Source organism: Macaca fascicularis, chromosome 2 (assembly GCF_037993035.2).
Source record: "Macaca fascicularis isolate 582-1 chromosome 2, T2T-MFA8v1.1".
Classification (NCBI taxonomy): domain Eukaryota; kingdom Metazoa; phylum Chordata; class Mammalia; order Primates; family Cercopithecidae; genus Macaca; species Macaca fascicularis.
Genome location: NC_088376.1, coordinates 155,581,393 through 155,607,902, shown reverse-complemented (window position 1 = coordinate 155,607,902; position 26,510 = coordinate 155,581,393). Strand labels below are relative to the sequence as shown.

Genomic DNA, 26,510 nt, shown 5'->3' with positions numbered 1-26,510 from the left:
AGTGCAAAGGTGATGGAGACAGAGGTGGATGATCCAGAAGGTGTGACTGCAGAGAATCCAAAATTGCAGCATGTTCCAAGAAGAAGATGTGGCCAAAAGAGTCTAATAGCTCCCAGCAGTCAAGCAAAGGACAAACTGAGAAATGTGCAATTGACTTAATGACAAGGTCATTTTTGACCCTGGAGAGAACCCAGTTCATGGATTAATCAGGGTAGAGATCAGCTTGTGCTGATGTATGAAGTGAGTGGACAATAAGTGGAGACAGCAAGTGTAGATAACCCTTTCAAGATATCTTCTGTGGAGTAGAGGTAAGAATGCAGTGGCAAGGACAATGGACATTCGAGGCAGACAGCCTGGGTTCAAATACCAGCTCTGCTAATGTTTAACTACATGATCTTGGGCATGTCACTTACCCTCTGTATATCTCTATGAAACAAGGGGAATTAAGATTATTGTCTATTTCATGGGACTAAATGGAATAATGCTGGTCAAGTACTTAGCACAACGCCTGGCACATGGTAAGAAAAGTGCAATAAAATTTTGTTGCTATTAACTTAAGGTGATAGATGCATGTGTTAAAAATTCAAATGAGAACCAAAATGTTAACAGTGAATTTTGAGTCTCCATCCCATCCCTGTGCCTTGGTTCCTGTCCCAGGTTCTGTGTGGCCTTCCAGAGATCCTGTGAGGTTTGAGGAGAGTGGGACTTCACTGGAAATACCTGTGAAGAGAAAGGGAGAAAGAGCAAGCCAGGAGACAGTAAGATGCAAAGGCATCAGGGGAATGAAAGTAACTGGCTTCCTGGAGACTCCAGTAGCCAGGCTGCTTAAAGAGGCAAGACATGAACTGGAGAGAGCTCGAGAAACATCTCCTCAGCAGGGGTGGAGATTTGTTGCATCAGTGGCCGCAGTAAATGGCCTGCTTGTTCCCATGCTCTTTGTACTGACTTGGAAGCTCTTCCCATCAAGAGGTGAAGTCTAGTTCCCATGCCTTGAACCTGCATTGGCCTTGACTTGTTTTGGCCAACAGGGTGTGGTGGAAATGACACTGTGCCAGTTCTTGATGTAAGGCATCAAGAAGCCTTACGTGTCAGTCTTTCTTCACTCACCCCAACCCTTTCCTTTGTCATGTAAACCAGCCCGGGCTAGCTTGATGGAGTGATGAGGCCCATGGAGGAAGCCAAGGCTCTCCATCAGATAAGCAACCAATCCCCAGAAGCAGATCTGCCCTTGTGACCTGCAGCTGCCCACAGATGCATAAGGGTGCCCAGCAGAGACCAAAAGAACCACCCGGCTGAGCCCGGCCCATGTTGCTGCCCCACAGAATCATGAGATAAATAAGTGGTTATTGTTTTAAGCTGCTAAGTGTTGGGGTGACGTTATGCTGCAGCTGCTAGCTGGTGCAGCAGGTTGTGCATTGCATTTGCCATCTCACACATTACGGTTATCCCATCTCTACAATCACTGTGGGACCTGGGAGGTGGAATTCAACAGTTCTAAATCAAAAGATGTTTAAAATTACTGAAAATTTGGATAGAAGAAGAGAAAGGAAAGAAGTACTTTGTATGATATATAATATCTTGTAGAAGAAAGTTTACACATGACAGACAGAACAATCAAATTAATCAAATAGGATGTACTGGGTGCTATAACTAGAGATCATAAATGTTCTTAATGTTGATATGGCAGGATTTATTGACTCCATTATTCTACCTTGTTGAAGTGTGTAGGAAAATTTCCCCAAATCATTTCTACCTTGGCACACTTTAGCAATTTTTCCATGAAGACTTTAGTTCTTTCTGCATAAATTCTTTCTGCATAGGAGATTTGGGGCCATTAACGAGCATGGTTGAGAAAGGAACTATAGTCATTAGCGGCCCCCCAAACTGCTAGGTATTAAATGTGAACATAAACTCTTAAACAATGTGTGTGGGTGCAGAAAAGCTCATTTTCTCCCGTTGAATGCTCCTGAGAGTTGACTTGGCCATCAAATTCTTCTTCCATGAGGACACAGTTGTAGATGTCATTGGAAGGGCAGGTGTGGCAGTCAAAGGCACTCTCCTGCCTTTCTTTGACCACTAAAGGTCATGTGGGAAAAACCAAACAGAACATTTTGAGTATTTTTAGTGTAGTTCCTGCAGAAATTGCATCAATGGGAATCAAAATAGGGAAGTAAATTAACAGGTGCCCATGCCAGTGATGCCCCTATCATCCTATGGGGTCAGCACTATCATGAATTTTACAGCTGAGGAATTGCACAGCAAAGAAGTTCTTTTGCTTGCCCAATGCCCTGCGAGGAAATGGCAGAACCAGTCTGTGAACCCGATCCGTCCACCTCTCATGCTTTCTCCATTGTAGGGCGACCTTATTGTGTGGGAAGTGTTCATTTTCTATTTAAAGAAATCTTTCATAATAAAAGAAGTTTAAAACACGGGTTGATTTAAAGAAAGGTATTACCTAAATACCTTGTGGGTCATAGATATGGCAAAGCCATCATGTAAGCCATCATGTAAGTAGTGTGGCCTTCCCGAGGCTGGAGACACACAGGGAGGAGTCCAGGAGGGAAAGTTGGGTGTGGCCCCCACTCTGCCTGTCCTGCCCACAGCCCCTCCTGGCTGAGGCGCCCTACATACCAGCATGATTTTTCACTTCTGGGCTTCAGCGTCCTGGGGGTCAAGATAAAGCTTGGCCCAGATGGTCTCCAAGGGTCCTCCCAGCTCTTAGAAACAGTCATGCTGTGAGCAGCTATTTTTGCTCTGTATTTAAGCACAAGGGCCAGGCCTATTGGGAAAGGCCATTAAGTACAATCAAATCTACCAAGATGAAAATATAGGTTCCCACCCACGTGCCACCTTCTTTAAATGCATTTGGCAAGTCCAGAATGTCAGCAATTAGTAACCGGGCCCAAGCACTGTAATGAGATTTGGACTCACCAGTGAAGGAGAAATTCTTCCCCTGACTAATCAGGTTAGTGAAGCAGTTCAAAGTTGCACACACTGAAAAATGTTCCACTAAGGTCATTATAAGTACAAATGAAATAGCCTCTGCTCACAAATAAAAGTGGTGGGTCACATATGTGTATCTTTCTACATTATTTTTTGAAAAAAAAGTTTTTTTAGACTTCTTTTGAAATAGATGCCCTTGACCTCATACTAAAGTTTCACCTTCAGAGGCAAATGAGGTGGTGGTTATGTTTAGGTGGGGAAAGTCCTGTGAAGGGTTGGGTAACTGCAGAGACTGCTACATATATATAGATATTTCCAAATAATTTAAGCAAGGTTGTTGGGGAGGGAAGGAAACTACACAGCCTTTCTAAACAACAGCATTTGTATGTGTATGGTCTGTTTTTTAATTGACTACTCTGAGTCAGAGAAGCTACACGGTGTGTGCTAGTTAAGGGTACTGACCCTAGGGGCTGAAGAAGTTCTTGGACTTACAAGTTCTGTGGCCTTGAGCAAGTTGCTTAATCTTTTTGCACCTTCATTTCCTCATTAGTAAAATGGAGGTAATAAGAGTATATAATTCACAGAATTATCATGAAGGTTAAATGAATGAACATATTAAAGTGCTTAGAGCAATACTTTCCGTATAGTAAATGCTTTATGTGTGAACTATATTCTTATCTGTGAAACAGCATCACCTTTCCCTCTAAACTGCTTTGGAAACACCATGTACCTGATGACATGTGTCTTACAAAGCCAAGCTACCTTAAGCAATGCTAAGTGCACATTCCCTTGTATGTTAAAGCAAAACTGGAAAGGCTTGGGAGGAACTTTATAGCTGGAAGGTGTCCGGGACATCATCTAGCCTAAAAGTGTCATTTTGTAGACAAAGTAATTGAGACAAGAGAGGTGAGGTGACTTGTCCAGAGCTATGGAACAAGTTGTAACCTGGTGGCCAAATCCAGATGAGAACAAGGGTACTATTTACATTACCTCCTTTCATTCTCAATGGATTCTTAGTGTTTCAGGTATGAAAAGAAATTAGAAACCAGGAATTAGGATGCTTGGGATCTCTCACTCACTCACACTCTGCCACAGGCCTCCCTCCTAGCCTTCAAATCTGTAGCAGGTCTATGTGAACATTTGTTTTCTTTGTTTTTGAAACACTGGGCAACGCTCTCTCTCTTCTTAACCACAGTTGTACTTCCTTTTAGGGAACTCTACATCGCTGCGTGTTCCTGGTTCAACTGTCAATCAAAGTGACTCTCCCAGCCTAGGGGTGGCCCAGGGCCTGAGAAGACCGACAGGACTCCCTCTCACATGGACTGCTGAGCAGAGCACTGTGACCTGAGGGCACAGGCAGAGCTCCCCCATTCTAATGTGTGTTCCAGGTGAGGTGGCCAGGTGCTCCTGCTGAGGGAGGCCTGCTGCATGTCTTAAGCCCTGCGCTATTGTTTCTGAGCCTGGTCTTACAGTCTTCTTTATGAGCTACACAAAAGGCCTACAATAAAGTCTCTTTTGGCTTAAGATAGCCAGCTTTGATTCTGTCACTTACCTATTGACTTAGCCATTGTGAAAGCTCCTGGCAGGTAGAAAGATGGCGGGAGGCAGTGGAGAATGTTAGTAGAGGGGCCTGCTGAAGAGAGGGGCCCGTCTGGGAGAAGAGAAGCCCTGAGCTGTGAGGTGAATAAAACTAAGGGATCTTTTTGGACCAGCAAAAGCAAGGCTCAGCAGCAGGAAGAAGGGGAAATAGGGATTCCATCAAGCCAAGCAGTTGGCACATTGAAGTCCCTAAGGGGGCAAGGGATGTCAAGGAAATAGGACAAGATGTTGCTCTGTACTTGAGGATTTGGAAACTGAAAAATGAGAAACTGAAAAAGAAAAACATCCAAGGACTCAGTAGGGGCTCCACCAATGGTCAGAGCAGAACAATACTTTAAGGCACCCCTTAAAAGTGAAACAAAAATTGTTTCCAGGACAGTCTGGACAGTAGAAGTCAGTATTAATTTACCGTTTCCTTTATTCATTCAGCTTCCATGCATCTGCTAAGCACCTGCCATAGGCTGGACATCGAGCTAGATGCTAGGTACCGAGATCACACTACTGTCCCTCCTCCCACGTTATTTGCCATCCGACAAGGAAGAGGGATGAGAAGGCAAAATCATCACAGCCAGAGAGGCAGGTTAGTGGGTGTGGAGGGGACACAAAGGTAAAGAAATGGTTCCCACAGGAAGCCAAGTGGTGGGAGCATCCAGCTCCAACAGCAGGAGGAGGGCCTGCGAGGACTCCAGGAGAGCTGCCTGCATGTGCGCAGCAGCGTCACTTTCCTTTAACTCTGGCTCTTGTCTCATTCTGGGCTTTAGTGTCAGGGAAAGGAGCACAGGGAGCCAAGTTGGGCTTTGCTCTGGTTCCCAACAGCTTGCAGGTTTGACAGCCAGGGCCCCAGGGATATGTGCAAAACTCTCCTACCAAACTGTAGGCCCCAGACCAGTAGCATAGACCTCGCCTAGGAGCTTGTTAGAGATACAGAATTCAGGCCGCATCCAAGACCCACTATATCACAGTCTGCATTTTAACAAGGTTCCAGGTGACCTGTAAACAGGTTAACATTTGAGAGCATCAGTGTGATGATTGATGCTAGCGAAAAAGCACTTCACTAGTTAAACCCTTAGCGAAGTACTGAGATATTCATTTAAGGGTAGGTTATTTGGAAGGACTAAGGTCAGGAACTGGGAGCAATGGTGCAGGGGTTGGGGAAGGCGAGAAGATTGAGCAGGACAGGTTCCTTTGGGTTGGATATACCATAGGGCTACCTGACAAAATACAGAATGCTCAGTTAAATGTGAATTTCAAATATGCAATCAATAACCTTTTAGTATAAGTATGTCCCAAATGTTGCATAGGGCATACTTATAATATTATTACTATTTTGAGACAGAATCTTGCTCTGTTGCCCAGGCTATAGCGCAGTGGTGTGATGTCGACTCACTGCAGCCTCAACCTCCTGTGTCCCAGCAATTCTCCCGCCTCAGTCTCCTGAATAGCTGGGATTATGGACATGTGCCACCATGCCTGGCTAATTCTGTATTTTTTAGTAGAGATGGGGTGTTGCCATGTTGGCTAGGCTGATCTCAAACTCCTGACCTCAGGTGATCTGCCCACCTCAGCCTCCTAAAGTGCTGGGATTACAGGCATAAGCCACCGCGCCTGACGGACATACTTATACTAAAAAAGTTACTCATTATTTTTCTGAAATTCACATTTAACTGAGGATCCTGTATTTTTATTTGCTAAATCTGGCAATCTTAGTTTACCAGGATGTAGGTGTTACCTCACAACATCTAAAAGGGCTTGACGCTATTAAAATAAAGGGATTAATGAAGAATAACTGAAAGAATTGAATGGATGATTTACATTTAGGCATGCCAAGCAAATTAACTTGGGGACATGTGTATAATTTTTTCCAAATTTTTTTTTTTTGAGATCGAGTCTCGCTCTGTTGCCCAGGCTGGAGTGCAGTGGCGCAGTCTCGGCTCACCTCAAGCTCCGCCTCCCGGGTTCATGCCATTCTCCTGCCTCAGCGCCCCCGAGTAGCTGGGACTACAGGCGCCCACCACCATGTCCGGCTAATTTTTTTTTATTTTTTAGTAGAGATGGGGTTTCACCATGTTAGCCAGGATGGTCTCAGTCTCAATCTCGTGATCCACCCACCTCGGCCTCCCAAAGTGCTGGGATTACAGGCGTGAGCCACCATGCCCGGCCAATTTTTTCCAATATTTTCAATGCATATATGAATCTAGTTGAATCACTAATATCTCCCCACAAAAGAGTAACAACCAGAGGTGGCGGGTGGTTAAGTAAATGGTATTGGAAAAATAAAGCTGAATCTCTACCTAACACCATATGGATTAAAGACCTAAAAGTGAAAGATAAACTTGAAAAGTTGATATAGGAGAATGAAAGAGAATACCTTAGTTACTCAGGTGAAGGGAAGAACTTCTTAAATTAAAATTTAAAAACACTTACAATCCAGCAGTCTCATCCCTGGGTATATGTCCTAGAGAATTTAAATCCAAAGGTATGTCAAAGAGATATGTGCATTCGGTGTTCATTTCAGCATTATTCACAATAGCTGAGAAATGGAAGCAACCTAAGTATCCATCAGCGAATGAATGGATATGTACGTACAGTACGTACATAGCCATACAAAGAAAATGTGATGTGTACATACACACAATGGAGTACTATACAGCCTTCGAAAGGAAGGAAATCCTGTCATGTGTGACAACATGGATAGCACTGGAGGATATTGCACTAAATGAAATAAGCCAGACACAGGAAGACAAATACTATATAATCTCCCTTATTTGTGGAATCTAAATAAGTTGATCTCATAGAAACAGAGAGCAGAATGGTGGTTGCCAGGGCCTGGGGAGAGGGAGGAATAGGGAGAGGGAAGATGTTGATCAGAGGGTACAAAGTTTCAGTTAGGTTGGAGGAATACGCTTTAGTGATCTATTGCACTGCACAGTGACCATAGTTAGTAGTAATGCATTGTATATTTCAAGATTGCTAAGAAACAGATTTTTATCATCACAAAAAATAAGTTGGTAAAGTGATAGATATGTCAAGTAGCTTGACTTAATCTTTCTACAGTGTGTACATAGATCAAAACATCACATTGTGCCCCATAAATAACACAATTATTGGCTGGGCATGGTGGCGCACGCCTGTAATCCCAGCACGTTGGGAAGTGGAGGCAGGCTAATCACTTGAAGTCAGGAGTTTGAGACGAGCCTAGGTAACATGGTGAAACCCTGTCTCTACTAAAAATACAAAAATTAAACGGGTACGGTGGCATGCGACTATAGTCCCAGCTACTCAGGAGGCTGAGACACAAGAATCGCTGGAACCTGGGAGGCAGAGGCTGCAGTAAGCTGAGATTGCACCACTGCACTCCAGCCTGGTTGACAGAACAAGACTCCATCTCAAACAAAACAAAACAAAACGAAATGCACAATTATTATTTGTCGGTTAAAAATAAATTTAAAACAAATTTAAAAACAAAAACCGTAAGGCAAATAAACAAATTTGGTTACGTAAAAATCAAGAATGTCCTTCCTACAAAGGACACCATGGGCCTGGGAGAAGACAAAGAAGAGGTGAAAATATTTGCCAAATACAAACAGAAATTGCTTTATAAAGGGTATAAAGAACATTTGAAAATCAACAAGAAGGAATAATTAGAATAGCGGTCCTAACAGGAAAAAAAAAAAAAAAAAGGCCAAGTGTGGTGGCTCACACTTGTACTCCCAGCACTTTTGGAGGCTGAGGCGGGCAGATCACCTGAGGTCAGGAGTTTGAGACCAGCCTGGTCAACCATGGCCAACATGGTGAAACCCTGTCTCTACTAAAAATTAAAAAATGAGCCAGGTGTGGTGGTGGGCACCTGTAATCCCAGCTACTCAGGAGGCTGAGGCAGGAGGCTGAGGCAGGAGAATCTCTTGAACCTGGGAGGTGGAGGTTTCAGTGAGCCGAGATCGCGCCACTGCACTCTAGCCTGCGCAACAGAGAAAGATTCCGTCTAAAAAAAAAAAAAAAAAAAGACAAAGGATATGAATAGGGAATTGACAGAAACAGTCTCAAAAAGCCAATACGCTCATTGAAGAGAGGCTCAAAATCATTAGCAGTCAGAGAAAGGCACAATTAAATAGCACGGGCACATCACATTATAGCAGACTATGCTAGGCTGCACTGGACTGGGGCGTGGATAGCTCAGCAGTGGGAGTGCTGGCAGGTGGGCACTGTGGGAAAGGTCCTGCCTCTCTGGGGGTGGGCAGCCAATGGCTCAGTGGAGGTCAGTGCACACACCCCATGGCTGGCATCTCCCTTTCCAGCTCACACAGGTCCAGAGGAGCAGCACATTCTTTGTGGTTGGATGTCCATGTGTCCTGAACGTCCATCTTCGTGGGAGTGGAAGGTATGATATGCTAGACACACCATGGAAAGTCATGCAGAATTGGAAGCAAACGTCAGAGGTACCCAAAACAATAGGATGGATGTTATAGACAGGGTGCCAGGGGACAGAGTGAAACACAGAATGAAATCTACAACACAGTCCACTTACATGTACTTAAAAACATAGGCATCCCAAACAAAACATATTTTATGGAGAACATGAACTATAAACAGAATAGATGGGTTGAATTTGCTTGGAAGGAGCATGGGAGAGGGATGGAGAGATACAGAAAATGATAAGTAAAAAATAGCAACAACACTAAATAATAAAAGGATAATAAAAATGAGAGTACTAAGTAAATAGTAGACAATAAAATAGTAAGTAAATAAGAAATAAGAAAAATAGAAATAAAATAAAAGAAGAAAATAACCATCCCTGAGCCAACCACATGAAGTGGCACGAAATTAGGAGGGTAATTTGCTCAGCCCTCTGCACCTGAAGTCCAAGAGTAAACATGTGAATATGTAAATAAGCAGCCAGGCACGGTGGCACACACCTGTAATCCCAGTACTTTGGGCAGCCAAGGTGGGTGGATCACCTGAGGTCGGGAGTTCGAGACCAGCCTGATCAACATGGAGAAACCCCATCTCTACTAAAAATACAAAATTAGCTGGGTGTGGTGGTGCATGCCTGTAATCCCAGCTACTCGGGAGGCTGAGGCAGGAGAATAGCTTGAACCCAGGAGGCGGAGGGTGTGGTGAGCCCAGATCGAGCCCTTGCACTATACAGCCTGGGCAACAAGAGCAGAACTCCGTCTCAAAAAAAAAATTAGCCAGGCATGGTGCGGGCACCTGTAATCTCAGCTACTCCAGAGGCTGAGGCAGGAGAATCGCTTGAACCCGGGAGGCAGAGGTTGCAGTGAGCTGAGATCGTGCCATTGCACACCAGTCTAGACAACAGAGAGGACTCTGTCTCCATAAATAAATAAGTGAGCAACCACAGGGATCTGAAGTCACTGTCCTCACACCTTTGGGGGCTTACCTTAAGGTTCTCACTTCCTAGTGCTCAGTTCCGCTCTGGAGCTCCAGCTCTGTTGTCCACAGCTGCTATTGCCATTTGCAGTCCCAGTCTCTGTGGAGTTTGCATATCTATGCCTTGCTTCTACTGCTGAGAGGTGGTTCTCTCCTTGGTCCCCTCAGGCAGGCAATCCAATAACTCACAGGGTGCTGAGCCCATTGCTCAGCCTGGCCCCACTCTCTGTGACTCCTGTATCTGTGCTGTTTGCAGTCTGGGTGTTAACCAATGGGATTTGACCAGAGAAGGGGAGCACATAAAACTCTCTTTCTTCCCTGACATTTTCCTGCCACCTTGGACGGGGAAGGCAGTATCTGAATCTGTATTTGAAGATACTCCTCAGGTGTCTCTTAGGAACCTCACAGGTTGAAAACACTGAGGTTCAAAAATAAAGAAATAAAAATTTGTAAGATATAGATTGAACATCTCTAATCCAAAAATCCAAAATTCAAAACTTTTTGAGTTCTACCATGACGCTGCAGATTGTCAATATGGGTGGTTGAGAAAGTAACCCATTTGCTTTCTGATGGTTCAAGGCATGCACGCTTTGCTTCATGCACAAAATTATTTCAAATATTGGCCGGATATGGTGGCTCACGCCTGTAATCCCAGCATTTGGGAGGCTGAGGCAGACTGATCACTTGAGGCCAGGGGTTCAAGACCAGCCTGGCCAACATGGTGAAACCCCATCTCTACTAAAATTATCAAAATGAGCGGGGTGTGGGGTGTGGTGGCACGCGCCTGTAGTCCCAGCTGCTCAGGACGCTGAGGCATGACAATTGCTTGAACCCAGGAGGTGGAGGTTGCAGTGAGCCAAGATCATGCCAGTGCGCTCCAGTCTGGGCGACAGAGAAAGACTTCCTCTCAAAAAAAAAAAAAAAAAAAAAAAAAAATTCAAATATTGTGTAAAATCACCTTCAGGCTATGTGTATGAAGTAGAAACGAAACATAAATGAATTTCATGTTTGGACAATAACTGGTTAGAGGATATTAAGGGAGAGAAAATCTCCTTTACAATACAACAAAGAAGATAAAATATTTAGGAAAAAACTTAACAAGAAATATGCAAAACCCATATTAAAACCCCCTGAAAGACACAGAAAAAGATATGAACGAATGGAAAGATATTCTTTATTCTTGGACAGGATAACAACATCAGAAAGATGCCAGTCCTCTTTAAGTTACTTTATAAATTTTAAACAATCCCAATAAAAATAGCAACAAGCTCCTTTGTGGAGCTAGGTCATTGATACTAAAGCTCTTATTTTAAAAATGCAAGAAGAGCCTTTAATGTCTGGTAGGCAAGAATGCCTTACCAGACATGAAAGCATACGTTTTAAACAGTGTGCTACTGGCACATAAATAAACAAACAGACCAGTGAAATAGAATAGAAAGTCTAAAAATAGACCCACACTCATATAGAAATTCAGTATTTCATGGAGGTGGCATCTCAAATCAACTGAGTCAAAGTTAGATTTTTAAACAAATAACTCCAGACAACTGGTAAGTTTTTTGGAAAAAGATCTTTGGGAAAAGGTCCACACTTCATATCTTCCTACTACATGAGCAAATTCCAAATGGATCAGAGATCTAGATATAAAAAAGGAAACCAGGCCGGGCATGGTGGCTCACGCCTATAATCCCAGCACCTTGGGAGGCCACGGCAGGAGAAATGCTTGAGGCCAGGAGTTTGAGACCAGCCTGGGCATCATAACAAGACAAAAAACATTTAAAAATTAGCTGGGTGTGGTGGTGTGCACCTGTAGTCTTAGCTACTGAGGAGGCTGAGGCAGGAGGATTGCTCGAGCCCAGGAGTTTGAGGCTGCAGTGAGCTATTATCTCACCTCTGTACTCTAGCCTGGGTGACAGAGCCAGACCCTGTCCCTTCTTTTTTTTTTTTTTTTTGAGACAGAGTCTCGCTCTGTTGCCCAGGCTGGAGTGCAATGGCGTGATCTTGGGTCACCGCAACCTCCGCCTCCCGGGTTCAAGCAATTCTCCTGCCTCAGCCTCCCCAGTAGCTGGGATTACAGGCGCCCACCACCACGCCTGGCTAATTTTTTGTATTTTTAGTAGAGACAGGGTTTCGCCATGTTGGTCAGGCTGCAATCTCCTGACCTCGTGATCCACCTGCTTCAGCCTCCCAAAGTGCTGGCATTACAGGCATGAGTCACTGCTCCTGGCCTATTTATATATATCTTTATTATGTACTATATCTGTATTTACTGAGTTGCTTATTGTTTAGAATGGCACTGTCTGATGTGGTAACCTCTAGCCATTCATGGCTATAAGCACGTGAAGTATGACTTGTTTCAAATGAGATGTGCTGTGTCAAATACACACTGGATTTTGAAGACTTAGCCTAAAACAAGAATGTAAAATATCTTAATCATTTTCATATTGATTATATGTTGAAATGAGAATGTTCTGGATATATTGGGTTAACCACAATGTATCATTAATATTAATTTTGTTTGTTTCTTTTTACTTTGTTAATGTGTCTACTAGAATTTTTGTTGTTGTTTTTTGAGACAGAGTCTTGCTCTGTCACCCGTGGTGGAGTGCAGTGACACAATCACAGCTCACTGCAGCATGGACCTCCCATGCTCAAGCGTTCTTCCCACCTCCGTCTCCCAAGTAGCTGGGACTATAGGCACATGCCACCACACCCGGCTAATTTTTAATTTTGTAGAGACGCGGTCTTGCTATGCTGTCCAGGCCTACTAGAAAATTTTAGAATGCCATGTGGCTTGCATTTGTGATTCCCACTCTATTTCCACTGGACAGTGGTGATGTAGGATGGATGTTCCTAGAGAACAGGGATCTTGTCTGTCTTGTCCTCAGCATCTAGAAGAGCACCTGGTGCAGAGTAGAAGTTTAATAAATATCTGTTGAATGGGACTCTGTGTCTGTTGAAAACTTGGCAGTATGCAGTCTCTCTCCTCTTCTCTCTCTCTCTCCTTATGTAACAATAGTATCATTGTATCAATGATATCCTTGTCCCCTGATATCATTGTTACATAAGAAACTGACAGCCTTCCTTGTCTGCTTACTTAAGACTGTCCTCATTTAGTCCCTTTTGAATAGAAAAACATATTTTTGTCACTATCTTCTGAAAATAACCTTAATTTTTTGTTTTTTAGATGGAGTCTTGCTCTGTCACCCAGGCTGCAGTGCAGTGGCACGATCTCAGTTCACTGCAACTTCCACCTCCTGGGTTCAAGCAGTTCTCTGCTTCAGCCTGCTGAGTAGCTGGGATTACAAGCACCCGCCACCATGCCTGGCTAATTTTTGTACTTTTAATAGAGACAGGTTTCACCATCTTGGCCAGGCTGGTCTTGAACTCCTGATCTTGTGATCCACCCGCGTTGGCCTCCCAAAGTGCTAGGAGTGCAGGTGCGAGCCACTGCGCCCAGCCAATCTTAATTTTTGTCCAGAGTAGTTAAGGCATTTAAAATGATCCATGTTATGGACAAATTGGTTAATCTAATTAACCTGAGGGAGTGCTTGAAGGAAATCAGGGAAACAAAACAAAAATCACGAACCATAAGGGGAGACAGCGTGTGTTGGTGGCAAGAGCAGAGGCCTGGGGATCAGCCTGGTGCCACATGCTTGACAGAGGGAAGGAGGAGGAGTGAAGACAGTAGGGCGACAAGCACTCAAAACAAGCCTCTGCTTTTCCAGTAGCCCAGGCATGGCCCACTTGAGTGATCACCTGAGGCAGCAAATGCATCTACACAAGAAGACACAATCATGCATTCACTTCACAGATCCATCGAGTGCCTCCCACGTGCCAGGTGTTGGGGATACAGCGAGTATTAACAGGTGCCCACTCTCACTGAAGCTTACGTATTAGCTCAAGGAGACAGCAAATAAGCAAAAAAAGCACATAAATGGATCATATAGGCATTCTATAGTTTAGTAGTGCATGCCCGGAGGAGGGAATCCGTGTTCTCAGTTGATTTTAAAAATTCTCAGTTTGAGGGATGAGCTGGACAGTGGAATTTTTTCTGAGAATAATATCAGGATTTTTACAAATTAAGGATATTTAAGATAAACCTCTATAAAAATAAAATCCATGCTCGACATGAGAACAGAGAGGCCATCTACAGGAGTGTTTAACATGGGGCAGATTCAGTCTCAGAGGGTTTCCAGATGAGTTCTGAGACACATCCAGCAGCATGCCATGGGCAGGGAAGGGTTCTAAGACTTGTACACAAGTTGTGTCAAAACCTAGAAAATGCTAGAATTCTATTTCTAGACAGGGACAATTAATTTTGAATAACAATATTAGTGTAATTACAAAATTAGTATAAAATGCACTTGCAGACTTGCTGGAGTTGGTGTGATATCTGACACAGAATCAAAGCAAAGCATGACACTCACTGGATCAGAACACTCTAGCCTCAGAAGCCCTTGAACTCTCCAGTGTTCCAGGGCAGGAAACAGCGCTCAGCTCTTTGTTAGCTGTGAGCACGCCTGAGCATTTTCTGGAAACTGCTAGTACTGCAGTCCAGATTGCCTGCTCTGAGCTGAAACGAGACAGAGAGAGACTGAGAAAAGGCTTTGATTTAAAATCCTGCAGTCGCTGCAATACTAGGGCGGGTGAGTCTATGGCAGGATTGTTTTGTTAAGGAGACCTGACAAATCTACAAAGCAGGTTTTCATGCAATGTATGATGAATCTCCTGGCTTATACATTATGTAATAGTAGATGTGTGCTCATTGAGTTTCTGTAGGAGGAATAGGTGTGCTATTTACAAGTGTTGTCTTAGCAAAGAAGGAAACACTTTTTAAAAGAATGAGGATCTGTATGGGTACACATGTAATTATATCATCTGTGTTCATTCATCCAGTCCTAGTGCCTTTTACAAAGTTAGTGCTGGGTATTCAAACCTGAAGAAAATCAGGTCCCTGATTCTAAGGAAACTTCAGTCTAGTTTGAGAGATCAACACAGCAGCAAATAATTAGGGCACCGCCTGGTAAATGCTAAGAGAGCTACAGACACTTTCATATAGGCTCAAAGAGGAAGAAGTAATGAATCCTGCCTGGCAAGGGATGGGAGGTAGGGGAGGCTCCAGGAGGAGTGGGTATCTGGGTGGAGTGTGGAAGGTTGAGCAGGAGTTTACCAGGCAGAGGAAAAGAGGGGAAGAGAGGAAATGGCCTATGCAAGGCTCATCAGCAAAAGCATGTGTGGAGGTGCCAGCTGTGCTTAGAATGGCAGTGTAAGTGGACAAGGAGAGTTGGGGGAAGATGAAGTTGATTTGGCCTGGGGTGTTAGTTTGGACATGGGTTCAGCTGTCTTAAACAATGTTCCCAAATCAGAGTGGCTTTAGAAAGAAAGATGTGTATTTCTCTTACATAATAGTATAGGCATGAGCAGTTCAGGGCTGGTAAGAGGGTTTTCAGCCAGAGACCCCAGCTCCTTTAGCCATCCCAGGACACGGCCCCATTCACATGGTCCCATGTGGGGCCCACTCACCCTTGCACATCTGTGTTCCACCCAGCCATATCCCTAGTCACAAGGCATCCCTATTCACCTCCACCATTGCTATATTCACAGTACAGTCTATATTCACCTTGTCCACCTTCTACGCTCCAGATGAAAGCGGGAGAGGAAGGACAGGCCTCTTTCCCCTAAGGGTGCAGCTGGGAATTTCACATGTGGCTCACATGGTGTGCTGACGGGATGGAGCCTGGCTATAAGGAAGGCTGGGAAATGTAGTTCTTATTCTGGGCCGCCATATGGGCAGCCATCTGCCCAGCTAAAAATGGGAGGTCCTATTTCCATGTGAAAGAAAGGGAGCTGGGATGCCAAGAGGCCACGAGCAGCCCCGCCTTTTTGTGCCTTTGAGTGCTCTACGAGTGATCTCTAGAATGCCTTTGGGAAAGCCAACGTAACGTGCTTCAATTTTCTGCTTTATTTATTCTGACATGCTGACTTGTTAGTGACTGTCTGATTTCTCACTAAAATTTTCAGGATTTAAGAGGTTACTTGATGTTAGCAAGTAATCAATGAATGCTGACCCAAACATGTGCTTTGGAAGCAGGAGCTCTGACATGGTTTTAAAGACACTTTCCACCAAGTTGACAGAAACAAGTCAGGCACCATTTCCACTGCCTCAGACTAAGGAGATGGAAACAGACTTCTCATTAGGGCAGGGCAGGGAAATGAAACAGATCATGCGTCTGACTCCCAGTATACCTCTTAGGGTGCCACCTAATCTTTCTCAGCTTAACTACCTCATCCGCAAAACGGGGATAACGATGACTCTCAGGTTGACAGAATTAAGTGAGATACTATATGTGACCTGTAGAGAAAGCCCAAAAGACTTTGGGAGGTCAAGGCGGGCAGACCATGGGGTCAGGGGATCAAGACCATCCTGGCTAACATGGTGAAACCCCGTCTCCACTAAAATACAAAAAATTAGTCGGGCGTGGTGGCAGGTGCCTATAGTCCCAGCTACTCGGGAGGCTGAGTCAGGAGAATGGCGTGAACCTGGAAGGCGGAGCTTGCAGTGAGCCGAGATCGTGCCACTGCACTCAAGCCTGGGCAACAGAGTGAGACTCTGTCTCCAAAAAAAGAAAAAAAAAACAAAACAGAGAAAGCCCAACGGATGTTTGCTTTTCTTCTAATTTGACTGTCAGTTACTATGTGCACAGCACTTGGATAGAAACTACAATGCAAGAAAGGATTTAAAAGCCTGGTTTCTTGCAAAGAGGGAGGGCCATCTCTATCTCTACTGATACCTTAATGAAGTGATCAATCCTAATTTTTTTTTTTTTGAGACAGAGTTTTGGTTTGTCGCCCAGGCTGGAGTGCATTGGCATGATCTTGGCTCACTGCAACCTCCACCTCCCGCGTTCAAGTGATTCTCCTGCCTCAGCCTCCTGAGTAGCTGGGATTACAGGTATGTGCCACCCCACCTGACTAATTTTTGTATTTTTAGTAAAGACAGGGTTTCACTATTTTGGCCAGCCTGGTCTCGAACTCCTGACCTCAAGTGATCTGCCTGTCTTGGCCTCCCAAAGTGCTGGGATTACAGGTGTGAGCCAACATGCCCAGCCAGAACAATCCTAATTTGGGCAATAAAGGAGCAAAGAGACATCATGTCCCACCTGTTGAGTTGCACTGGAGACAAAGCATCACTTCTCTGGTATTCTTTTCAAGAACATATAACCCAAATTTAATCACATATAAGCTTCAGGAAAACTCAAATCCAGGGCATTCTGGAAATCAACTAGCCTGGGCTCTAAAAATATTAATGTCATGAAACACATACACAGGTGCACATAAAGGAAGGGGAACTATTCTAACTTAAAGGCGATGAAGAAGTACAGCAAATGGAAGCCATCTTTGATTAAGTTATTGATCAAACAAATCTGTAAAGGATGTTGCTTGTACAATCGGGAAAATTTGAATATAAACTATATATTAAGCAACACTGTGTATCAATAATGTTAAATTTGCTGAGTGTTGTGCAGGAGAATATCTCTTAAGAAATACATGTTGATGTATTTACAGGTAGAATATGACTGAAATTTAATTTCAAATGAGTTTTTAAAATGTATATGTGTGTATGTGTGTGTATATGAAGAGAGAAAATGCTAAAATAAAATGTGATAGAATGTTAACAGTTGGTGAATTGACATGTTATATCATTTTTCATTATATTATTCTTTTAATTTTGGGGTGTATTTGAAGTTTGTCAAAATAAAAGTTGTAGGAGAAAAAGATGAAATGATGAAGGGAAAGAGTTTGAGTTTTCTGTAAGAGGGTTAACTTGAGGCTACATATTCAAGAGGGTCTCTGGTCTGGCTGACCTGTTGCTTCTTCCAGGACAGTACAGAAAATAAAACATATAGTTGCACATCTACATTTAAAAAAGAAAAAAGCAAGGGTCCCTTGCTCACGCAGGCCCAGCACTGTGGGTGGGCCTTGGATGAAGCCAGGGGAGAGAGGGCTATCAGCTTCACCCAGCCTTGGAGACAGCATCAGCTTTATCACTGGTGACAACGTGCAAAGGAAAGCGCAAACGCTGAGGCAGAAAAGTAAGGGGGCAGCTGTCTTGTAAAATACGGTCACACAAACGTGAATTTCCGTGTTTGAGATCAAAAGCCATAGAGCTGCTGATGACCAGGCTGGGCCTGCCGGCAGATGCTCAAGATTCACAGGTGGGCCTCGGGCTGCTCGAGGAGGGAGGAGCCGGCAGAGCCAAGGAACACAGAGGCCTCACAGGGGGTTAATCACTCCCTCCACCTGCCATATGGCCAGGGAAATCATCCACTCTCATGGAGCTGGATGGGAGCGGAAGCTGCTCCTGAACTTCATCAGAGGAGGGGTTTTGATTTCGGCGTTAAACTGAAGGTGCTGGTAACAGGGACTTGCCTGACTTAGTGGCAGTGAGCCAACATGACCCAGAAGAGGACTCCGTTAAATATGTATATTAAGAGAACAGGTAAAAACTTCCTACTGCTATCTGGAGGATAGTGGGTGGTCAAATAATTTTTCATTAAAAATGGTTTTTTAGAATTTCCAGAATGTGACATATGTCCTAAGGGCAGTGCAGTGGAAACAGTTGCCCCAGATTCAGGGATGAGGAGGCACCGACAATGGAGACATTTTATATATATATATATAAACACACACCCACATTCAAATTATACATGTATTTCAAATTTATATATAGAATAAATGTATATTTAAGGAAATATATAAAATCAATATGTAATAAAACATGCTAAATTTTCAGTGTGTATATGCACACTTTGAGTTAGCACATTTTTATTTCTTACTCTTTAATCAACAACGCATGCTATTGGAAGTTAATTCAGAGAACTCCCAGTTACAAAGTTGGCCCCCAGTGCCGGCAGACTCAGCTGCACACATTGCTTGTAAGTTTGGAATCAGGTAAGCTCTCTCTGAACTCCTATTTCCAACCTGTCAATGGTCTGCACACAACGTGTTCCTGCTTTTAGGCAGTAGATTCAAAATAAACAATGCTAACAGTGATTCCGCAGGGGAAGAAACAGAACTTGAATTACTTCAGTTCTGTTACTCTTTTATAGGTAACTTGAAGTTTTTATTCCTATTTAAAATATTTATTTGTTTATTTACTTGAGATGGAGTCTCACTCTGTCGCCCAGGCTGGAGTGCAGTGGTGCAATCTCAGCTCACTGCAACCTCTGCCTCTCCAGTTCAAACGATTCTTCTCCTCAGCCTCCCGAGTAGCTGCGACTATAGACGAGTGCCACCATGCCTGGTTAATTTTTGTATTTTTAGTAGAGATGGGGTTTCACCATGTTGGCCAGGCAGGTCTCGAACCCCTGACCTCAGGTGATCCGCCTGCTTCAGTCTCCCAAAGTGCTGGGATTACAGGTGTGAGACACTGTGCCCAGCTATTTCTGTTTAAAATGTGAAACAATGAAACAGTGTGTGAACTGCAGTGAAATAATCCCCTTTAAAAATTATGATTAAAAAATATTAATCCATGACTTTTTAACCTTTTTTTAACATATGTGCCAGCATGATTACATATACAAAGTTTAATAGAAAATTTTCACTATCTACAGCAGTTCTTTTCTAGACATTATTATTACTCCTTTGTTTAATGATCATTGTTGAAAAGAATTCTGTTGTATGGAGGAAGGAAATATTAAAAACCAATTCTTGGCCAGGGGCGGTGGCTCACACCTGTAATCCCAGCACTTTGGAAGGCCAAGGCAGGCGAATCTCCTGAGGTTGGTAGTTTCAGACCAGCCTGATCAACATAGAGAAACCCCATCTCTACTAAAAGTACAAAATCAGCCAGGTGTGGTGGTGGGTGCCTGTAATCCCAGCTACTCGGGTGGCTGAGGCAGGAGAATCGCTTGAACCCGGGAGGCGGAGTTTGTGGTGAACCGAGATCAAGCCACTGCACTCCAGCTTGGGCAACAAGAGCGAAACTCAGTCTCAAAAAAACAAAAACAAAACAAAACAAAAAACCCAAAACAAACCAACTCTCTGTAGGTGAATCACATGGTAGGTCCGCCAGGCGGAGAGAGCAGATTGAGTAGTCTAATCTGTTCCTTCCATGGCCCCTTGCTGGTGACGATAGAAGACTTGCTTTAAAGGAGAGGAGGCATTGCAGCACAGTCCTGGAAGCTGGAATGCAGAGGGAGCATGGAAATGACACAACTGGCAGTCCCAGGAAGACCAAGCCCTGAGCTGGCGGTGGAGAAAGATGAAACTCAGTCAGAATTACCCCCCAGAATCCCCGGAGAGCCCAGGACTTCAAGGCACTCAATGTCTCTGGCAGTAGAGGTGACAAGCATGGTGACCCGGAGGCTGCAGGAAGGTTTGTTTAAGGAGATGTCCAACACTCAGGCCCGCTCCCCACTCTGCATTTTTGGTGATTGTTCTTCTCCCAACCTAGCAGAAGATGAGAGGTTTATTTTGGGGAGAGAATAAAAAGTGAGTCTTTTGCACTGGGAACAGCAGCACAGCTGAGGTCAGCATTGTCATACCAACACATCTAAGTAAAAGATGATGTGTATTTTGGATGCTGAAGTCTCTAGCCATCTTTCCCAATCAGTTTTTGGAAGTTTTCACCCTGAGGCCACAAACTGGAGGATCTTTCTGGATGGAATTTGAGGGATAGCACAGGGACTACCCCAGTGGGATGACTCAGCACAGCACCCTCCAGCGAAGTTCCAGGTTGGCAGGCCAGTCACGCCTGCAGATTCCAGTACGCGTGTTAGTATCCTGGTACGTGGAGACCATGAGAGGAAAAGCTCTAACACAAAAGGTGGGACTAGAATGGAGATGGATGTGGACCAGGATAAAGACAAACAGAGAATGGCAATTTGGAGAAGAGCTTTTCACAAGTAGCTTTTTTAAAAAAAAGTCATTAATATCCCCAGGAAGATAAAAAAAAAAAAAAAAGATATTGCAACCATGAAACACAGCAGAATGTAATAGAAATAAACATGAAGGGAACCAAAAAGAATTTGTGGGAATTAAAATCATGATTGCTGGAATGAAAAGCTCAAAAGAAGCTTTAGAAGATAAAAGGGCAGAAGGTAGACAAAAAGAGAAAGAGTTGGAAAATAAAGGAGAAAAGTTAAGGACCTGAAAGGGCTGGTCCATGAGGTTTAGTATCCAAATAATAAGAGTTTCAGAAAAAGAGAATAGAGGAAGCCCAAAGGTGGATGGGGACAGAGCGGGAGGACTCTGGCAACTAGAAGATGAGTGTCCACATTGAAAGGACCCACCAAGGCACATCATCCTGCAACCTCAGGACGCTGGAAACAGAGGCCCCACAAGCATGCAGAGACAGAGAAAGAGAAGAAAAGATCAAGAACCAGAATGACAGAATGCGTTTGTGCTCATTTCCCATTGCTGCTATTAAAAAAGAACTACACATTTTTTGCCTTAAAACAACGTAAGTTTATAAATTCTGGAGGTCAGAAATCCAAAATGAGTTTCACAAGGCTAAAAGTCCAGGTGTTCAACATGGCACAAGTATACATATGTAACAAATCTGCACGTTATGCACATGTACCCTACAACTTAAAGTATAATAATAATAAATAAATTTAAAAAAAAAAAGTCCAGGTGTTGGCTGGTCAGTGCTCCTTTCTGGAGGATCCAGGGGAAAATCTATTTTTTGCCTTTTCCGGCTTCTACTGGCCACCAGCATTGGTTGGCTCGTGGCCCCTTCCTCCATCTTCAGAGCCAGCAGGTTAACATTGTCATGTCTCTCTCTCCCTCTCCCCACCCTAGCCCTGGCTTCCATCCTCACACCTCCTTCTCTGACCCTTCTGCTTCTCTTATTGGGATCCTTGTGATCACATTGAGCTAACCAGATAGTCCAGAATAATCTCCCAATTCTGAAATCTTTAGCTTAGTCCCATTTGCCAAGTCCCTTTTGTCATGTAAAGTAACATGATCACAGGTTCCAGAGGTTATGACATAGGTGTCTTTCTTAGTGATAAAGGAATACCTGAGCTGGGAAACTGATAAAGGAAAGAGGTATATTTGGCTCATGGTTCTGCATTCTGCCCAGGAAGCACGGTGCCAGCCTCTGCTCCTGGGGAGGCCTTGGGAACTTCCACTCATGGCAAAGGTGAAGGGGAGCCTGCTTGTGCAGAAGTCACACAGTGACAGAGGGAATGAGAGAGAGGGGGAAGGTTTTAGGGGCTTCTAAAGAGCAACGGTAGAACCCAGCTGGCAAAGGAGCAGTAACATGCCCTCCATTCTGCACGAAAACCACCTCCTGCCCAGATGACCTCTCTCCTCAGTCAAGCTACCAACCGAGGGCAAGGGTAAAATAAAGACACCTGCAGTTGTAAGTTCTCAAAACATTTACGTCCCACACATTCTTTCTCAAGAAACTCCTGAAGGATGTTCTCAAACAAAATGAGAGACTAAATCAAGTGAGAAGACAATATAGGGAATACAAGAAATAGTAGGTCCAATGTAGAGAGACGCAAAGGGTATCATCAAGATGACGTTGAAGAGATTCTAGAAGAAAAGCTGTGATGCCATCCAGATTGGGGTGGTTCAGGAGATTCCAGAAGAGATTTCCTTGGGAAGGTGAACTGGTGGTTATCTGGTGCATGTGACCTCATTGTGAAGAAACAAAGCCAGTGGGTCAAGGATTTGGGATCGAGTTGATATAAGAAATCTAACTGAGCTCACGAACAGGCTTGTAGGGAGGGGGTCTGTTGAAGGCTGTTTAGACTCAGAGTAACAGTTCATTCATTCATTTGGTCATCAAATGTCAGGTGGCTAGTATGTACCAGGTACTGTGTAAGGTTTGGAACATTTTTTTTTTAACTTTTAGGTTCACAGGTACATGTGCAAATTTGTTACACAGGTAAATTGTGTCATGAGGGTTTGGCGTACAGATTATTAGATCACCCAGGCAATAAGTATGGTATCCAATAGGTATTTTTCCTGATCCTCCCCCTCCTCCCAGCCTCCGCCCTCAAGTAGGTCCTGGTGTCTATTGTTCCCCTCTTTGTGTCCATGTGTTCTCATTGTTTAGCAACCACTCATAGGTGACAACCTGTGGTAGGTACTTGGTTTCCTGTTAGATTTGGAACTTTCTTAGCAAAGCTAGGGTGTTTGGGTAGAGGATCCCAAGTGGATGAAGGCCTAGAGTTATATGATGGCTCCATGAGGTCAGCAACTGGTAAGTGAAGGCTGGCTGAGGCAGGAAGGCTGTTGGAAAGTACTGAGAGGCCAAGAGGCCAGGGCTGGGGCCCAGGAAGTGAGGAGTTGCTGAGCAGAGCAGCCATGTGGCATGGTCTATGTTAGAAAATTAGTGACATGGGTGGAAGAGAACGCTATAGTCCTTTTTGCTGGTGCTGTCTGTCTCAGAAGGAAATCATTTCCCACCACAGACTTTGGGGGCAGATGCTTTGTTTTGCTGTATGAGGTGGACAATCCAGTCTTTCAATTTGCTTCCTAAAGCAAATTTTAAAAATCAAAGTGTAGTATACATACAAAACATTCACCAATGGGGCGGCCCAGTGAATCCTCACACAGAGTTCACCTCCACAACCAGCATCCAAACCAGAAAAGAGAACAGGAACACTCTTGAGCTCGGTTCTCACTCAGCAAAAGCCTGCTCTGAAGGGCAGGCTGTTTCAGAAGGGACAGGAGAGAGACTTGCCCCTCTGGTGGGGTGGTGGAGATTGGATTTTAGATTCACGCAACTGGGTTCAAAGCTCATCTGTGCCACTTTCAGGACACAGACCACTGCACGTGGCACATACCGTTTGAAACAGGGCTGATAAGGCCTTCCTCACCCACTAGCTATGAGCATCACATGAATTAAAGTGAACAGAAACGATCCACTTACAGTCAGCACTTAACTTTGTGCTGCAGACTTGCTTTAGACTTGATAGTGATGCTGGAAGGCTTCAAGAGAGGGCTCTTGATGCAAACTTTCTGCCATCTTCCAGGTCCATGAGAGAGCCTTGTTAATGGACTCTGTAGCCTTCTGGAGGGCTCTAAGTCTCAGAGCTTTCCCAAGCCTGACCAGCCATCCTGGTACCTGCTGTCTAAGCAGCACCTCACACACCTCAGCTTATCTGTCACCTCTCTGGAGGGTAGTTTTGCAGTGTCTAACAAAATTTAAAATCAGTATGCTCCTTCAATCAGAAATCATCATTCGAGACCGGGCGCAGTGGCTCACGCCTGCAATCCCAGCACTTTGGGAGGCCGAGGCAGGTGAATCACCTGAGGTCAGGAGTTTGAGACCAATTTGGCCAACATGGCAAAACCTCACCTCTACTAAAAATATAAAAATTAGCTGGGCGTGGTGGCGCACACCTGTAATCCCAGCTACTGTGGAGACTGAGGCACCAGAATCACTTGAACCCTGGAGGTGGAGGCTGCAGTGAGCCGAGATCATGCCATTGCACTCCAACCTGGGCGACAGAGCAAGACTCCATCTCAAGAAATAAAAAATAAAAATAAAAAAAGAAATTGTGTTTTAGAAATCAGTCCTAAAGAGGTATTTAGTCATGTGCACAAAGACTTTGTTGCTGTATTTCTTGGATGTCTGAGAAAACTTTTGTCCTCTAGTGGTCGAATAAATTATGATAGAAATACACCATGGAGTGTTCAGAAGCCCTTAAAAAGGAAATAAGGGAACCCAGCACCTTGCCTGTAAAGAGCCAGATAGTAACATCTACAATTGTAAACAAACAAACCTGTATTAGTTTTCTACACTGCATAACAAATCACTACAAACACAGTGACTTAAAACAACACGATCTCTTTTCTCTCCATCCTCCAGGTCAGAAAGATGGCACAGCATGGCTGGATTCTCTGCTCTAGGTCTCACGTGCCTGAAATCAAGGTATTGGTTGGCTGGGCTCTTGTGTGGAGGCTCTGGGGAAGAACCATTCAGGCTGTGGACAGAAGCCAGCTCCTTGTGGCTATAGGACTGAGAGCCCTGCTTCCCACCACTGGCCCCTCAAGCACAAGCCCTCCAGGCCTCAAATCTCTCTGCCTTCCTCTTCCGCTTGTGAAGGCCCATGTGATTTCACTGGACCCACTCTCATAACCCAGGATAACTTCCCTGTTTTAAAGTCCATCTACCTTAATTAATCTGCAAAGGCACTTTGCCATGTAAAGTAACACATTCATGGGCATAAAACCAGGTGGCGAAGGTCATGTGGCTTTGAGAGCAGCACAGTCTCTGTGACACATACTTAACTCTGCTCCTCCAGTGCAAAAGCAGCCATTGACAATATGCAAAGGAATACACACAGCCACAGCATGGAAGGAATATGTGCATCAGCAACACATATCAGCGTGTGTACATATGTGCGTAAAGGCCTTGGAACACAGCTGGAAGAATACTTTTCAAATCCTTCACTGTTATTTCCTCTAGAGAAGGGAGTGGAGGCCGAGGTTGGGAATCCGGAAGCAGTCCCCATTTTATTCTGCATACTTCCCTATCTTCTGATGACTTCATAATGTAACCATTAAGAAAAATAAAAAATTGCTCATTCATTTACATATATAAATATTAATATATGTAAAGAAAACCTTAACCAATAATGGTGATTATATCTGGGGAGGAAGGAGTACAAGGAACTTGCTTTCTAAATTACATATTCCTGCGATCTTTGCTTTTTTGTTACAATGAGTCTCTATTGTTGTGAATAGAAATACTTTTCATTGTACTGATGTCTGAAGAATTTATGTAAAATGCCAGATACTAAATATCTCCAAAGTTTATCCATTCTGGACAAATGCTCATGCTACAACTTGAAGTTAAAAGTGTAAGAGGCAGGCAGATCCCTTGAGGTCAGGAGTTTGAGACCATCCTGGCCAACATGGTGAAGCCCCGTCTCTACTACAAAAATTAGCCAGGTGTGGGGGCGGGCTCCTGTAATCCCAGCTACCCAGGAGGCTAGGGCAGGAGAATCACTTGAACCTGGGAGGCAGAGGTTACAGTGAGCCAAGATTGCACCACTGCACACCAGCCTGGGCTGCAGAGCAAGACTCCATCTCAAAAAAAAAGAGAGAAAAGAAAAGAAAAAAAAAGTGCAAGATGAAGAGTATACCCAGAAAATGAATCCAAGGACATAAATATTCATAGAAAATGACTGGAAGGAAATCCACTAAAATGTTAACAGTAGGTGTTCTAGGCAGTGAAGTCATGGATAATTATTTCTTCCTTTCCAGTTTTTAATGCTTCCCAATTTTCTATTATAAGTATGTATTATTTTTATAATTGAAAAAATAAGCACTATTTTTATTTTAACTGAATGTAATAGCCAAGTGTACAGCAGTATTCCTGTCAACGGGTTGCCAAATTTTCTTCCCAGCAGGGAAGCCTGCTTGAAAAACAGTAAAAACCAGAGGTGTTCTTGCCGAATATGGGTTCCAAGAAAAAGGAATTTGAAGATGCATGGGTGAGAATGAAGAGACGGTGTCATTTTATCATTGAGGAAACCGGATGGCCAAGCCGACAGCCTGTCAAGCCTGGTCACAGTGGGGTGAGTCCTGCCCAGTGACCAAACACCCAGCAG

At 44.0% G+C, this 26,510-nt stretch overlaps 1 long non-coding RNA gene across 1 annotated transcript in view; it reads right to left on the bottom strand.

The window, feature by feature from the left end:
* Positions 1–18,477: 18,477 nt before the first annotated feature.
* LOC135969386 (uncharacterized) overlaps positions 18,478–26,510 on the bottom strand; it is a 54,322-nt gene continuing 46,289 nt past the window's right edge. Inside the window, exon 3 of the long non-coding RNA XR_010584619.1 lies at positions 18,478–20,382. This is a non-coding gene — a long non-coding RNA (uncharacterized lncRNA). The remainder of the gene's footprint in view (positions 20,383–26,510) is intronic.